This window comes from Podarcis cretensis (genome assembly GCF_951804945.1).
Source record: "Podarcis cretensis genome assembly, chromosome: 5".
NCBI classification, from domain to species: domain Eukaryota; kingdom Metazoa; phylum Chordata; class Lepidosauria; order Squamata; family Lacertidae; genus Podarcis; species Podarcis cretensis.
The window spans coordinates 73,051,697-73,069,379 of NC_137174.1; the positions used below are offsets into that span (position 1 = coordinate 73,051,697).

The following is a 17,683-nucleotide window of genomic DNA, read 5'->3' on the forward strand; positions in this document are numbered from 1 at the left end:
CCATGTTTATGTCCACTGCAGTGGTCTCTCCGTAACATGAAAGGTCAGGGATATTCATTCACACAGGATAAGCCAATTGGTTTCCCATGAAGGACTGCCGAACTAACTCCACTAAGGAAAAATCACTAAAGAAAGTTCGACTTATGCACTGCAAATTCATGCACAGCAAATATGCATGGTACGCTCACCACTTAGTGCAGGCATAGGCAAACTCGGCCCTCCAGATGTTTTGGAACTACAATTCCCATCCTCCCTAGTTAACAGGACCAGTGGTTAGGGATGATGGAAGTTGTAGTCCCAAAACATCTGGAGGGCCAAGTTTGCCTATGCCTGACTTAGTGTAATGGAGTTAACTGCAGTTTTATTATATTAAAAATTATTTATAATTTTATCATGATTGATCTCAGATTATTATTCCACTTATTTCTTCTATACATACTATATCGCTGAAAAGCAGCCCCATGGATTCCTCTTTTGTTGGTATAACATCCAAAGGCATGTTGCCCCAAATATCTTCAATAAGTGAATTTGTATATTTACTTGTATATCCATTTGGGAGCACAACACAAACACAATCTATGGACATTGGCACTTTAAGTAACAGGCGATTCTGCCCTAATTCTCAAGCAAATTCAGAGTTGGGTGAAAAGTAGAATTAAATTAACTGTTGGATTGAACCTGGGTTGTAAATCACTGTGATTACTAATGCATGCTAAAAAGAAGAGACACAAGGGGAATGGAGTCTGATGTCTGGCTTCTTTAGTAGCCAGAAGCAAGTCAGAGACACAATTCCTGTGGAAAAGTTTCACATGACGAGCCAGCCCCACGACAGTGCATTTAAAATATCATCACCCTATTTGTTCCTTAACTAGAACATGTTTAATTGGGTCAATCACTTTTTAAAGTATCTCCTAAGGAACTGATTTGACTTAATAAAATCAAATGTCAACAGCCAGATCTTACAGCTACAGAGTTTTATGGCTCCTAGCTGTATGTGAGTTTTGCATTGTTATTTATCTACTTATTTAACTTGTTATTATATTGTATCTCTGTAGGCAACACATTTAGAAAATTGGCATATGCATTTTAAAATAAACAAGGCTTTCTCTTAGGAATATGATCCTTCCTTCATGCCAAGTTGCGACAAGGCAGCCTTTGACAACCTTGTGCCCTCCATATCTTGGGCCCATCACTGTCTCTTAGTCCTACCTACTTCACAGGATTGTTGTGAGGGGGAAAATAGGAAGGGAAAAACTATGTATGCCATCTTGAATTCTTCGGAGGAAAAGTGAGATATAAGCCTATATATTTTGGAAAATGGTTTGCCGATTTTCTTGTTCTCTGTGCATTCAGACATCTCTAAAGATATTATTGCCAAAATTGGCATGAAGGTTCCTGATGTGGGGGTGGCAGTTTTCACTGATGCTGAGCTGCCAGCTGCCATTTTGAATCCAAAACGGCCGACCAAAATATCACTTCAGCATAATTTTACCTGTATTTTGTCACAAGTTTGGTTGCCACTTGAGATATTGTTGTCAAACCCTGTACAAGGGCTTCCAAGTGGAGGCAGCAGACTTTGTTACAATTGAATGCTGGACACCATTTTGAATCAAAATAATGGACCAAAACATCATTTTTTTTGCATGGGTTTGATTGCCTCTTGAGATATTGTCACCAAACTTGACAAGAGGGTTCCCAAGATGGGAGAGGCAGCCTTCATAGATGTTTGAACACCAGGTGCCATTTTGAATCAAGGTGGTCGGTCAAAACATGACTTTGACATGACTTCACCCAATTTTTGGTGTGATGTGACCGAATTCACAAATCACACTATCCATCTAATAATAAATAAATCACAATATATTTTTGGTTTCTAAAAATTCCCAGGCAGTACTTGGCACTCCCCGCTATTGAATAGATAGGAGTTGTAGTCTAGCAACTTCTAGAGGGCTAAAGGATAGCCACCACTGTGATAGATGATAAAAGGACAGTTTAAACTCATACCCTTGAGTCTTGAGCCAGCAGGCATACATGTGAACAGAACACTACCTGAATAAGAATTAGCTGCACGGAGAATGTCACTTGATGTTACTTCATGAAAAATTCAAACTGTCAAGGGCCTTAAAAATGTCTCTGAATTGCAAACATACAGTTTGGTCTAGCTGCAAAGTGTGCAAAATTAAGCAGATGCCCAGCTAATACCTTGCACGTGAAACATTATATGTCAATGAGGCCCTTCTTAATCTAAAGGTGAATTCAATAACGTTATGCTGAATTGCATTCTACAAAGCTTATGATTGAGGGTCAGAACCTCTAGACCATGATGTGATGTCAGCAGCTGCCCTTCCATTGACCCTATCCACTACAAACTTTCTAGCTGAATCCAGTTATGGATGTTACACCATACCATATTGCTGACTTTTCTACCTGGTGACAATTTTAATGCAGCTGCCTTCACCTTCACAGAGCTTGTGACAGTGCTTAGAAATCACTTTATCTGATCTCTCTCGATCTCTCTCTATACACACACACACACACACACTCTTCCTATATATATATATGCAGTCTCGCTATGGCTGCCCAAATACAACAGCCCCCTTTCCATTCCTCAAAAATTTGTTCATTATAAATTTTGTCATCTGTTCCCAACAGTCCAAATAAAAAGCCATCATAACAAAATAGCTTGCATATATTTATTAGCCCTCAGGGCAAATATGCAAATATAAAGAGAGGAGCCACTGCTGGCAGGGTTGAATAGTTTTTGTACTGGCTAAAGTATCCCTTTTATACTATCATTTCCCCCCTTGGCATATTAATTTCCTGATGTCATAAATGACAGTGCCCTAATTTTGTTGTTCATAGTGTGAGAGCCTTCTATGTATAAACCCTTGTGCAAAGCAGACCAAATCTGTCAGGAAAAAATCAGGACAAAGCTTAGTGAGGACATGTATTTTTTTCCACGTAGAAAAGAAGAAAACGGCCAATGTAGCTTACTCTTTACAAGTGTGGTGAAGGGGAGGGGGTCAAGCGTAAAACTTCACAAATAGCTGGCTGGTAGAGAGTGTAGTACAGTGGTTACAGCACCAAGCTTGTGAGATATTGATTACCCTGTTCACAACATATTATTCTCAGGTTACACCAGCTGGGTAAGGACTTTTGTGACTGTTAGGATCTCTGAAGGATATAATGGATGAAACTGATTAAGAAACTGTTGATCGCAACAAAAATTATGCAGCCTTGCTGTTGGAAAACAGAACACTTACACCCCTGTTTGGACAACATAACCAAATGCAATGGATAGCCACAGACCTTGGGGAAAGGGTCATAGCTCAATGGTAGAGGACATGCTTTGCATGCAGGATGTCCCAGGTTAAATCCCTGGCATCTCCAGGGAGGACTGGGAAAGATTCCTGTTGGCAGATATAATACTTGTCTAGATAGAGCAATGGTCTGACTTTAGCACAAGGCCACTTACCTGTGCTGACATTTGGAGCTGGTCACCTGAATAGACTGTGAGCACAAACACATGCACAGGTGGAGTTCACATGACCAGGAACGCTACAAAAAGCGGCTTGCAAAAACCAACCGAAGGCACATAGGTCAATGGCCACTGCCAAGATCATTGTTAAAGCAAGAACCAGAATCACAACATGTAATTAACACAAAATGTTGAGTATTATGTCTTGGTTTCAAAGATAAGCTAACGTAAGAAAGTTCAGAAAATGAAAGTTTTCTGTCTCACATATTCCTTGCGGCCACCTATACTTACCCAAAGCCTGCCCAGAGGGGTTGGTGGTGGTCCTTCTGTGAAACATGGAATGGGGTGGGGGGCCTGTTAGAGGGGTGGGGGCATACAGCTTTCTTTCACAAACTTCCTTAAAATGACTGCTCTTAGGGCCACAACATTAATTGTGTGGTCTGCCCTCGAGTGTGTGATTTTTCTTGGACAAATAGCCAGTGTGAGAAGACCAATCTGGATTAGGACCTTGGTGTGGTGTGTGGAAGGGGCATGAGGGGGTCTTTATTCATTTGCCCCGTATTGCAGTCCTGTTCCAGATCAGTATCCCCCTGCCCCAACACACACTTGCCATTTGCACAAAGGACGGGGAAGCTCCAACTGGAGCAAATGGGAGCTTCTTTTCCCATGCAATTTATAATTGCGTTATAAATGCATTCACTTACTGTCAGGTGCTTGTCTGCACAGAAAATTGCTGGCAGCTCACAGGATTTTGGTGTCAGCATTTTCACAATGAACTTTATTGTCTCTTACAATTTACTTTCAGCCAACGTACAGTACTTTTTGGCTCTGTATCCAGACCCTGCCTTTTAGTTCATCTTCCCTAGCTATTTGGCTCTTGTTAGCGGGAGTAATTATACCTAACATAATCTTTAATGTACTGTGCTGAGATTAGGAAGGGGCTGCATTATTTGTTTAACATACTGTATCAATTCTGTTTAACTTCCTGCAGCCCCTTTAATATTTTTTATAAACACGAGAATATATGAAGAGACTTGCTAGCTCAGGACAAAGATCTATTTAGTTCAGTTCCTGCTTGCCACAGTGGCCAACCAGATACTGTCTGGAAACTCCATAAGCAGAATAGGATGGCAATAGCCCTCTCTTGCTGTTGGTCTTCAGCAAACGGTATTCCAAGGCATGCTGCAACTGATCTTAGAGGAAGTACATAGCCATCAGGGTTTGTAGCTATTGATAGCCTTATCCCCTTTAAATTTGTCAGATCCTCTATTTATATATATAATTTTTATTAATTTTCTGTTTTACAATTTACAGTACAGTGGTACCTCGGGTTACATATGCTTCAGGTTACATACGCTTCAGGTTACAGACTCCGCTAACCCAGAAATAGTGCTTCAGGTTAAGAACTTTGCATCAGGTTGAGAACAGAAATCATGCTCCGGCGGCGCGGCAGTAGCAGGAAGCCCCATTAGCTAAAGTGGTGCTTCAGGTTAAGAAGAGTTTCAGGTTAAGTACAGACCTCCCAAACGAATTAAGTACTTAACCCGAGGTACCACTGTACTCATTTTTACATCCTTATGACTTCCCTTCTTCTCCTTTACATCCAATGACTTCCCTTCTTCTCCTTCCATAGTTCATTTTACATATCATAAATCCCTGCATATTTTGCAGAAACTATACCATTCCATTATTACATCCATCATAACTTATTTACACTGCTGAATTTATCTTAATGCTGCCAGCATTTTCAGCTGAACACAGTTATTTGCCATATATTCAATAAACGTTTTCCAATATTCTCTAAATGTATGTTTTTCTTGTTCTCTTATTCTATATGGTAAGTCTGCAAGCTGCGCATATTCTGTCAACTTAAGTTGCCACTCTTCTTTGGTTGGGACCTTGCTCGTTTTCAATTCTTGGGCTAACAAAACACAGGTCGCAGTAGTGACATACGTAAATAACCTCTTTTGACACCTGGGAATTTCAGTCTAAATTATCCCCAACAGAAAGGACTGGGGGGTTTTTTGAGGGGGGGGGAGTACTTTTAAACATTTTTTTCAGTTCATTCTGGATCATTTCCCAATAGTCTTTTACCCTTTTACAAGTCCACCAGCAAATCCTCTTTTAAAGGCATCCAAGTTGATGGCCATCACTCCCTCTTATGGGAGTGTATTCCGCAATTTATCGGTAACTACAGTCGGGTGGCGCTGTGGGTAAAACCTCAGTGCCTAGGACTTGCCGATCGTATGGTCGGCGGTTCGAATCCTCGCGGTGGGGTGAGCTCCCGTCGTTCGGTCCCAGCTCCTGCCCACCTAGCAGTTCGAAAGCACTCTTAAGTGCAAGTAGATAAATAGGGACCGCTTTATAGCGGGAAGGTAAACGGCGTTTCCGTGTGCTGCGCTGGTGCTGGCTCGCCAGCTGCAGCTTCGTCACGCTGGCCACGTGAGCCGGAAGTGTCTTCGGACGGTGCCGGCTCACGGCCTCTAGAGCGAGATGAGCACGCAACCCTAGAGTCGGACATGACTGGCCCGTACGGGCAGGGGTACCTTTACCTTTACAGTGGGGGAAAGCGCTGCCTTTTGTCTGTCCTGAATCTTCAAACATTCAGCTTCATTGCGTGCCCACAAATTCTGGAGTTAGGACTATCTGCTTTATGCATAATTGCCATCCATAATTGTATGCACCTCTCTTATGTCTCCTCTTACTCACATTTTCTCTAAACTAAAAACAACAACAACAACCCCAATACTGTAACCTTTCCTCACAGGAGAGTTCTTGACTGGGTGTGACAGTCTTTGAGGGTAATGGGCTCTTCTCTTTTTTTGCCACACACCTGGTGGTTGATTTATATGTAACCTACACTAAACCCTCGGGTTAAGGCAGGGGTCAGCAAACTTTTTCAGCAGGGGGCCGGTCCACTGTTCCTCAGACCTTGTGGGGGGGCCAGACTATATTTTTTTTGGGGGGGGAATGAATGAATTCCAATGCCCCACAAATAACCCAGAGATGCATTTTAAATAAAAGCACACATTCTACTCATGTAAAAACACCAGGCAAGCCCCACATTTAGAAGGTGATTGGGCCGGATCCAGCCCCTGGGCCTTAGTTTGCCTACCCATGGGTTAAGGCTATGCAAACAATCAAACTAGTTAATTATGTTTTTATGGATTGTGAAATGCTGGCCATCTATGTTTTATGGATTGTGAAATGCTGGCCACCTAAAGGCCATCTAATCCAACCACCTTCATAGAAAAGGGGCCAATAACGCTGGCAGAACAAACAGTACAGAAAAATAAGGCACTGATTTTGAATGAACTTGCTCAAAAATAGCCCCACTGACTACTCGAAAGAGTCGTCTACTTTGAAGAGAAGCGACTTTGAAGCCAGCAACTCAATGGCTGGGTCCCAAGTGCTCCTAAACAGCACACGACTGGTTCAAAACACTGCAATTGTTCACTTAAAATATAAAGGCCTTACAATGTTTCTGAAAGATACTTGGGCTGGAACTATAGCGTGCCTGGAGGAGATGAGGTGGGGAACTAATTGAGAAGGAGTGAGATGCGTTAGCTCTTTGCCTCCTGGTGCAATGAAAAATACACACTGAGAAGGGATAGGAAGGAATGTATGTCTCTCCCTGGCAACGTGTTATGTTTCCCTTAGGGGACCTCACAGTTTGAAAAGCACTGAAACAGCAAGGGGGAGTTACTTGTGTTCAGTTAAGAGAGAGAGAAATGGAGAGTTCCCTGCAATTCTGCACTCCACTGTCATAGTCAACTGAACAGAGTATTAACTGATTCTCCTCCCAACACCTAATGCTTCGGAAGTATTATTCACATCTCAAACAAAAGCAAATTGAGACACAGAGATTAAATCATTTGGCGGGCAGCCCGTGGTAGGTGCGCACAGCGCATGCGCATAGGCCGCCGCCGCCGCTGCTACCGTCGCTTTTCCTCAAGCTGCAAGCGAGCGCGGGTGCCGTGAGTGGTGCGTCGCTTTTTCCCAGCCGGGTTTGTTCAGTGCGCCTGCGCGAGGCCCTGGGTATTCCCTCCTCCTCAAGCGAGAGCTGCAGCCGCTGCTGCTTCTCCAGCCGAGCTCTGCGGTGGAGGCAACGGCGGAGAAAGCGGAGCCTCTAGCCGCGCCTTAAGGAAGCACAAAGTGGAGTGGGTGGTTCTTTCCGCCCACCTCCCTATTCTGTCTGCAGTGACTGGTCCCCAAGGTGGCAGCTGAGTGGAGAATTTGAAGCTCCGAAGTTGCCCCAGTCCTCTTGTAGGAGACACCCACCTTTGAATTGGCTTGCACTTCATTCATCCCGTGAAGTGGCCAGATCCTGGCGTGCTAGTTTCCACAGCCATGGCAACGCAAGAGAAGAAGCCAGATTCAGAATCAACCAAAACACAATCGACACCCTCCTCTTCAACCAATCAGAGCAAGCCTGCCCCTGTAAAACCAAACTATGCCCTGAGGTTCACGCTGGCAGGACACACCAAAGCTGTCTCATCAGTGAAATTCAGTCCCCATGGGGAGTGGCTGGCCAGTTCTTCGGCCGATAAGCTTATAAAAATCTGGGGCGCCTATGATGGCAAATTTGAGAGAACCCTATCTGGCCACAAGCTGGGAATCTCTGATGTCGCTTGGTCATCTGATTCAAACCTCCTTGTATCTGCCTCAGATGACAAAACACTCAAAATTTGGGATGCGAGCTCAGGGAAATGCTTGAAAACCCTGAAGGGGCACAGCAACTACGTCTTCTGCTGCAATTTCAACCCGCAGTCCAACCTCGTCGTCTCAGGATCGTTTGATGAGAGTGTGAGGATATGGGACGTCAAAACCGGGAAGTGCCTAAAAACCCTGCCAGCCCATTCTGACCCAGTTTCAGCGGTGCATTTTAACCGTGATGGCTCCCTGATAGTGTCCAGCAGCTATGATGGCCTCTGCCGAATCTGGGATACAGCATCAGGACAGTGTTTGAAAACACTGATTGATGATGACAATCCCCCTGTGTCTTTTGTGAAGTTCTCTCCCAATGGCAAATATATTCTAGCGGCAACGTTGGACAACACTCTTAAGCTTTGGGACTACAGCAAAGGAAAGTGCCTAAAGACCTACGCAGGCCACAAGAACGAGAAGTACTGCATCTTTGCCAACTTCTCGGTTACTGGTGGGAAGTGGATCGTGTCTGGTTCAGAGGACAACCTGGTTTACATTTGGAACCTTCAAACGAAAGAGACTGTACAGAAGCTGCAAGGGCATACCGATGTTGTGATCTCTACAGCCTGCCATCCAACAGAGAACATCATTGCCTCAGCAGCTCTAGAAAACGACAAAACAATTAAACTTTGGAAGAGTGACTGTTAAAATGCTTTCAGCATCACTTCAGAGACTGCTGGGGGGGGCGTGTCTGGAAAACATAGGGGTATATTATGTTTGTGTTTGTTGAAGACCCATTTGCCAGGAAACAAAGCAACCTTTGAGAAGATGGTGTCTCCTAGTCTTGGCACAAAGAACTTGTCTCCAAACTGGGCAAATATAGTTTTTTTTTGGGGGGGGGGATAATAAAAAGGTTCTGTTTTCTTTGATGAATTGGCGGCTTTTCCTAATGGGAAGCCATTAACTATTCTCTCCTTGGAGAGTAAGATGGCAACTCTGTCTCCTAACAGCAACCACCGCCAAGTCATAAACTTAGAAAGAATCTGGATATGTTAACATTTTTGAAGAAGAAGAAAAAAAGATCCAGGCAGGTAGGCCCTAGTACATAAAACTTTAAATAAAAGAGCCATGGTGGCACATTACTAAAGGCAATTTTTTAAACATGACCAAACAAGTGTTCTTTTGCCTTGTGCCTCTTCTCATTTCCCACCCATCCAAGTTTCCAGAACCTGTGATTAAATCACCCTTTCTTTGTCCTTCTGTGTAATGCACAATGTTCATCATGCTCCTTGACAGTAAAAGTTATTCACGCTTTTCACGCCACCCCCACCCCAAATTATCTGCTCAACCTCTGTCCTAGTTCCTTGCTTGTGGCTTTTTGTTTTTACTTTAAAAAAAATATTTTGGCAAATTTCACAAACTCTGTACAGTTATTTCAGTGTAAGAAACAAAAAAAACCCACACTTTTTATCTTGGAAACCTCATGGTATGAGCTTGTATTTGCTAATGGTATGGCTTTATTCTACCCCCCCCCCTTCCACATTGGTATATTCCTTTCCTTTTCTATCCTTTCTTACCTCTCCTCTGCACTTATCAATATTTTACACATCAAACCTGGTTACCATATGCACAATAAAAAGGTGGGATTTGGGGTGGGTGGGAATCATTTGGCCAAAAATATGCTGAAACTTTTTGATGGATCCAAAGCAAGAACCCGGATTTCTGAGTCAGTGCCATAACCACAAGTTTTCATTTTCCTTTGAGTGCAACATGAACATCAAAGAGGAAGGTTATGATTTGGGCATGTCGGACCTCAGTTAGAAATGTATAGTCAGGGGTAATTGGATTGTGGTGGAGAAAACTTCCTGTTTGCTGTTGAATGGCAAGAAGACAAATGATGTAATTACATGAAAGAGTTGCAAAAGTTATAATCATAAAGGGAAATGTCTGGCCATGTGCACTTTCCTCATAGGTTTATTTCTGGAATGGTTTTGATTTCAGTTAATTGAATAAATGGCTAGGAAAAGTAGAATGAATTAAACATTAGCAGAATGAAAGATTTAAAATATAATATGCCTACCTTAAAGGATATATATCGAAGCTTTTCTGCTATTCCAGCAAGTACTCTTTTTTTTCTTTCTTTCAAAAAAGAAGAATATGCCAGTTGCTTGCTTTGGCACATTCTTGTCTTTTCATTCTATCTCCACCCCATTTCTAGGAATGGTGTCTCTTGTATCCCAAGCTGCATGATGTTTTTGGAAAGGTAAAATACATTTTTCATACAAATTCCATTACATACTTTGGTCAAGGGCTAACTTTTTCTACAAACAGCCAAATTGTGTGCCACACAAAATAGACTTCTTTACATCCAATTCTGGCTGCGTGCTGTATGATTCACATTGTACCATGATTCTTAAGGACGTGCCATCATTCCTTTCAACTAAAATTTAGCAGACAGTACTGCTATTCATATATTTATTTCTCAAAATGGTCTGTTACGCTTATTATCATTATTTATCATAGATATAAAGCAACAACTGTGCAAAACCTCAGTTATTACCATGCCATGGTTTTAGACCAGACAGTGACTAGTGTGTTCTGCAATAAAATGTTACAGCGTAGACTGCTCCTGTTCCAGGCTTCACCCAGTCAGCTTCCTTCCAGGTAGTCTCCTGTGATTTTCCATCTTTCCTCCCAGCATTCTGTGGTCATTGTACATACTCAGTCACACTAGGCTGTTTTTTGGGGAGGTGAGGAGGCATTTTTGCCCTGTTGTTTTTTTCTGTTTGTTGGAGGGGAGGGCTTTTTACAAAACTTGGGTTTCCTCCAAGCATGCTGGTTTCTTCTTGTTTCTCAGTGACCCCACTTTGACTACAGTCCTATTGATACTCACCAGCTGTGTTCACTATTAGAGGAAGCAATCTACCCCACCCCAGTTCTTAAAAAGGTAAAGGTAAAGGGACCCCTGACCATTAGGTCCAGTCGTGACCGACTCTGGGGTTGCGGCGCTCATCTCGCTTTATTGGCCAAGGGAGCCGGTGTACAGTCATTGGCCAAGGGAGCCAGTGTACAGTCATGTGGCCAGCATGACTAAGCCGCTTCTGGCGAACCAGAGCAGTGCACGGAAATGCTGTTTACCTTCCCGCCGGAGTGGTACCTATTTATCTACTTGCACTTTGACGTGCTTTCAAACTGCTAGGTTGGCAAGAGCAGGGACCGAGCAACGGGAGCTCACGCTGTTGTGGGGATTTGAACCGCCGACCTTCTGATCGGCAAGTCCTAGGCTCTGTGGTTTAACCCACAGCGCCACCTGCGTCCCACCCCAGTTCTTACTTGATACCTATTTTGAACTTTTTGTTACAAGAAACTATGATAACCGTCATTAAAATAGAATTTTGCAGTTCACAGTGTTCCTTCAGCAGAGATCTATGGAGCTGCACCATAGATTTTTATAATTTTTATAATGGCAAGAAGCCCTCTGAGCTACTTGCTACCACATCCACATAGAGGAGTTATCCTGGAACATACAAGAAATACATTTTGCAAGCTATTTTCTGATTTTAATTACCTTTTCTACAGAAGAGCATCCTGGCATTAATACTATGGCACACCACCCAAATCTCTGAGCAGTGCAAGATTCCAGGCGCTTACCCAGAATTCAGCTTCCTTGGAATGAGGGACAGCAGAGACAGTGGCGTCTTTATGATATATGGTTTATTTATACAACATGAGCTTAGGATGAAGGGGCTCACATCGGTGTAAATTTAGGGTGTGTGTTTCCTGTCAGGATATTTGATAGTGTGCAGTGCGTGGATTTTGTAATTGTATTCTGGTGAGAATGTCGAACACAGCAAAGAGGGGGGAGGGGGGGACACCTTCTGAAAGAAAGGGATCGAAGCAAGAACAAGACTTCAAGGCAGACATACTAAGAATGTTTGCGGAAATCAAACAAAGTGAAAAAAATTTAGAAGTAAAACTAGAACAAGTAGACAATAAGATAGGGAAAATGGATAAAAAGATGGACGAAACAGTCAATGAATTAAAAGGTCAAATAAAGGAAGTATTTAGGAGAACCCAGGTAACAGAAGAAGGGTTGAAAAAGACGAGAATAGAATTGAAAGAGGTAAGACGTGAGGAGGAGAGGATCAAAGTAGAGCTATTAGAACTAAGCAAAGCGCAAGAAGACTTGAAAGACATAATTGCTTTGAATGAACTAAGATTAAGGGAGGCTAACTTAAGACTTAGAGCTGTGCCAGAAAGACAAGGAGAAAACATTAAAGAGAATTTGATTGTAGAATTAGCCCAATGGATGGAAATACCAATAGAAGAGATGGCAAAATCAGTTCAAACGGCATTCAGACTAAAAATAAAAACAACCAGAGCTAAAAAATTTGTAGGAGATTGCCTGATTATATTTAAAGAAAAGGAAATGAGAAATATGATTTTGCAAAGAAATAGAGAAAAAAATTGTGCATTAATGGGAATTATATAATAATTTTCAAAGACTTACCAATTAGAATTCTGAAACGTAGAGAGCCGTATAAAGCATTGGCACAGACGTTGAAGAAAAATAATATAGAGTTTAAATGGGAATATCCGGAGGGCATCTCATTCATGTATAGAAGCAAGAGGCATAGATTGGTTAAACCAGACGAAACTAGCAAATTCCTAAGAAAATATAAAGAACTGAGACTAGAAAAAGAGGAAGACAAAATAAGAGAGGCAGCAGGGGGTGCTGAGGAAGAGATAGAGGAGGTAGCAGAAGAGTTAAGAGGAGAAGAAGAAGAACAGGAGGAAGAAGAATTAGCTGAAATATAAGAAAAGAAGTAATTTAGGTAGGTTCAATCACCATGGTATTAAAGATTTGGAGTTGGAACATTAATGGGATAAACGAGAGAGAAAAAAGGAACAAAATCCAACAAATCTTGAAAAAAGAAAATGTAGACATTATTTGCTTACAGGAGACCCATATAACAAGAAGACATAAAAGAATTCTGATAAATAAAACACTGGGAAATGAGTTCATATCATCTGATAAAGTCAAAAAAAGAGGTGTGGTTATTTATGTTAAAAAACAGATTGAGGCCCAGCAAATCTTTAAAGATGAAAACGGAAGGATAATGATGGTACAAATTAAATGGCATGGACAAAACGTAATTATAGTAGGACTATACGCTCCAAATGATAATAAATCCGAGTTTTATAAAACCTTGGAAGAAAAACTAGCTGAATACGTAGATCAAAAAATGATTATACTCGGGGATATGAATGGGGTGGTCTCACTAGAAATGGACAGACTAAGAGATGGGGGGGTAAGGAAGGGAAGCTGCCCAGAACCTTTTTCTCATTGGTTAAAAACTGTAACCTAATAGATGCCTGGAGACTTAGACATCCGCTGGAAAAGCAATTTACGTACCACTCTGAGCCTAACCAATCACTGTCCCGAATAGATCAGATCTGGGTCTCGAACGAACACCAAGAATTATAAGGGTAGAGATTCAGGCCAAAATAATATCTGACCACAACCCAATAAAGATGGAACTGAAAGGTCTGGAAGAAGGTACTTTTAGATGGAGACTGAAGGATTATCTCTTAGATGACCAAGATATAGTTGAAAAAGCGCAGAAAAGGATGAAAGAATTTTTTAAGGATAATATGAATAAAGGCACCAAAACTAAGGTGGTATGGGATGCGGGTAAGGCAGTGATGCGGGGCTTTTTTATCCAGCAGAATGCCATTAAAAATAAAGGAAGAGATAAAGGGAAAAAGGACATTCTGAAACAGATAACGGACTTGGAGGGGAAATTAGTTAAAAAACCTAATAATAAGAGAATAAAAGAAAATATTAAAGTACTGCAAGCCCAGTATGCAACAATAATAAATAGGGAAGTAGAGTGGAACATAAAAAAACTAAGACAAAGAGCGTTTGAGTTTGCGAACAAGTCAGGGAAGCTTCTGGCATGGCAAACCAAGAAAAGAAAGGAACAAAGCACAATAAATAAAATTGTAGCGAACGGAGAAGAAATAACTAACCCCAAGGAAATAAGGAAAGTTTTACAGGATTATTACAGAGGATTATATAAAAATAGAGAGAGATTTAACCAGAGAAAAATAGAAAGATTTTTGAAAGATAAGCAGGTTCAGAAGATTCCAATAGAGAAAAAAGAGCAATTAAACACCCCAATAGAGATAGAAGAAATAAAATTAGCAATTAAAGATTTAAAAAGAGGGAAAGCCCCGGGCCCAGATGGCTTCACGGCAAGCTACTATAAAGAAATGGAAAATACTGTACTGGCACCACTGTGAGAAGTAATAAATAATATTTTGAAAGAAAAAGAAATACCAGATACTTGGAAGGATGCTTTCATTACTTTAATCCCAAAACAAGACTCAGATCTGTCGCAAGTTAAGAATTACAGGCCGATCTCGCTGTTAAATGTTGATTATAAAATTTTCGCAGGAATACTGGCAAGTAGAGTTAAAAACATATGGTCAGAATATATCCATGGAGATCAGGCGGGCTTTCTGCCAGGCAGGCAAATGAAAGATAATATTAGAAATATAATAAATTCTATAGAATACTTGTCTGCCAGGTATGATAAGCAAGCCATAATGATGTTCGTGGATGCAGAGAAAGCATTCGATAATATAGTTTGGGACTTTTTACTAAAACAGCTAGAATATATGGAGGTCGGTATGAACTTCTTCAACGGAATAAAGGCAATCTATACGGAGCAAAAGGCCAAATTGATTATAAACAACGTGGTGTCAGAAGAAATAATGGTAGCGAAGGGTACAAGACAGGGTTGCCCACTCTCCCCGTTGCTATTTATAATAGTACTGGAAGTACTTCTGAACTCAATAAGACAAAATAAGAAAATAAAAGGGATTAGAATTGGTCAAAATGAATATAAAGTTAAGGCGTTCGCAGACGATTTAGTAATAACAACAGAAGACCCGCTGAACTCAATAAAAGAGATATTGGAAGAACTGGATCAATTTGGTAAGGTGGCTGGTTTTAAGTTAAACAAAAGAAAGACTAAAATAATGGTGAAGAATTTAGATTCGAAGGCAATCGAGGAATTACAACAACAAACAGAAATAGAAGTGGCCAAAAAGGTAAAATATCTAGGAATATGGATAACCCCGAAAAATATAGACCTATTTAAGAATAACTATGAGCAGGTATGGAAAGAGATAAAAAATGACTTGGAGAGGTGGGGGAAGCTGAGATTGTCATTCTGGGGTAGGATAGCTTTAATTAAGATGAACGTTCTCCCGAGAATGTTATTTCTGTTCCAGAACTTACCGATAATCAAGGGCACTAAGATATTTAAAGAGTGGCAAAGAGGAATCTCAAAATATGTCTGGCAGGGCAAAAAACCAAGGATTAAGTTTAAATTGTTAACAGAAGCTAAAGAAAGAGGGGGATTCGCTCTGCCAGATCTGAAATTATATTATGAGGTATCGTGCCTTTGCTGGGTGAAAACGTGGATAAAATTGGAAAATAAGGAACTATTAGACCTGGAGGGGTTCGACAATAGAGCAGGATGGCATGCGTACTTATGGCAGGGGAAGAGGAAGCACAAGGGTTTCGCAACGCATATTTTTAAAGGCCCCCTAATGGAAGTTTGGGAGAGGAATAGATTTTTACTAGAACCTAAAGTACCACACTGGCTATCCCCATTGGAAGTTATGAGCGTGAAAAAAGTAAACATGAGAGGTGATTGGATAACTTATGAACAATTGTTAACAAAAGTAGGGGGGACATGGAAACTGAAACCATATGACCAGGTTAAAGAAAAAGTCAATGATTGGTTACACTATTTCCAAATAAACGAAATGTTTAGACAAGACGTTAAAGAGAGAGGATACGCGGATAAAGAATCTAAATTCCAGACTGAAATAATAAACAATGATTACAAAATTCTTTCTAAAACGTATAATACGCTATTAGAGTATAACTTGATAGATGAGGAAGTGAAGTCTGTGATGATTCATTGGGCAAGGGACATCGGCCATAATATATACTATGAAGAATGGGAGAAACTCTGGAAAAAAAATCTTAAATTTACAGCTTGCATAACGTTAAAAGAGAACCTCATGAAGATGTTTTACCGTTGGTATATAACACCTGCAAAATTAGCAAAAATATATAAAACTTGCAATAAATGCTGGAAATGCAGGGAAAAAGAGGGATCCTTCTTCCACATGTGGTGGGACTGCAGAAAGGTCAAAGGCTTTTGGGAAAGTGTATATAATGAAATGAAAAGTATATTAAGATATAACTTTGGGAAAAAGCCGGAGGCTTTTCTGCTAGGCCTAGCAGGAAGTGATATAAAGAACAATGATAGTAAATTCTTTCAATATGCAACAACGGCCGCAAGGGTCCTATTGGCCCAAAATTGGAAACAACAGAACATACCAACGCTTGAGGAATGGAGAGCAAAACTACTAGAATACGCGGAGATGGATAGATTGACGGGGAAAATTAGATATTTAAAAGACCAAAGGTTCATTGAGGACTGGGGGAAATTTGTGGAATATCTGGAAAATATAAGTGAAGGTCAGATAACGCTAGTTGGGTTTAAAAAAGCTCTGTGAAAAGGTTGGAATATTGTCTAAAGAGAAAAAGAAGGAAAGAGAAAATAATGTCAATATAAGCTAGGATTTGTGTGAATTTGTTAAATTAGCGTATGGATGATTTCAGGGGAAGCTGAAGGAAGTCTTATAGAAAGAAATCTGTGATAACAAGGCGTAAATTGTTTTACTTTCTTGTTTGTTATGATTTAAAAAACAATAAAAATTATGCAGAAAAAAAAATAGGATGAAGGGGCTCACAGCATTAACACCCCTAGAAGGTCTGGCTTCTCCCATAGCCACAAGCCTTGGACTGAAGGAGAAATCAAACATGTCTCTCCCTCACATGTGCCTGCCTGCCATCTACTTCTGGCTTCCAGCTCTCACACACTTCCATTCTGACTTTTGTCCTTCTAACCACTAGTGAGTTGAGGGGGAGGGGCATGGGCATCCATTTGTTTTCTGGCACAGAGCCACTTCCTTTGTTACCCTAATGACCCATACTTAGGGGTCATTACCAATAGCCTTGCTATTCCAACAATTAAACCCTTGCTGGATCCAGAAATTAGAAAGGAGTCAGGCATACAGCCTACCCCACCTCCTAACTCATAACAATACAACAGAACTATATTGTATATAGTACTAAAAAGCTTTTTGAAATATGATATTTCTATACCAGCCAATATATCTATGTAAGTAGCATGTGAGATATGCACAGATCTCTGCTAGTGGTTGCTAACAGAATTGGTACTAATTTTATGATAATGATCTTCTAGTACTAATTGTCTGGACAAACATTTCATCCTATTAATTTTCATGTCTCTCCTTATTTTTTATTTTTTTTTTAAATGTGTCTCTTGTATGAAATCTAATTATGTGCACATCCACCAATTTATCCCTCTTCACAAAAAGAGACCCATTTCACCATTAGCCGACTTGGTCACACTCCTACCTGTTTTGCAATTCTGCGCAGCTGTA

General features: G+C 40.9%; 1 long non-coding RNA gene and 1 pseudogene across 2 annotated transcripts in view; both read left to right on the forward strand.

The window, feature by feature from the left end:
* Nucleotides 1-17,683, forward strand: part of LOC307216094 — a 387,485-nt gene that overhangs the window by 334,011 nt on the left and 35,791 nt on the right. The gene's annotated exons all lie outside the window — the stretch shown is intronic.
* Nucleotides 7,566-9,272, forward strand: LOC307217325 (WD repeat-containing protein 5 pseudogene; annotated as a pseudogene). Its single transcript has one exon. The product of its transcript is annotated as a WD repeat-containing protein 5 pseudogene (transcript).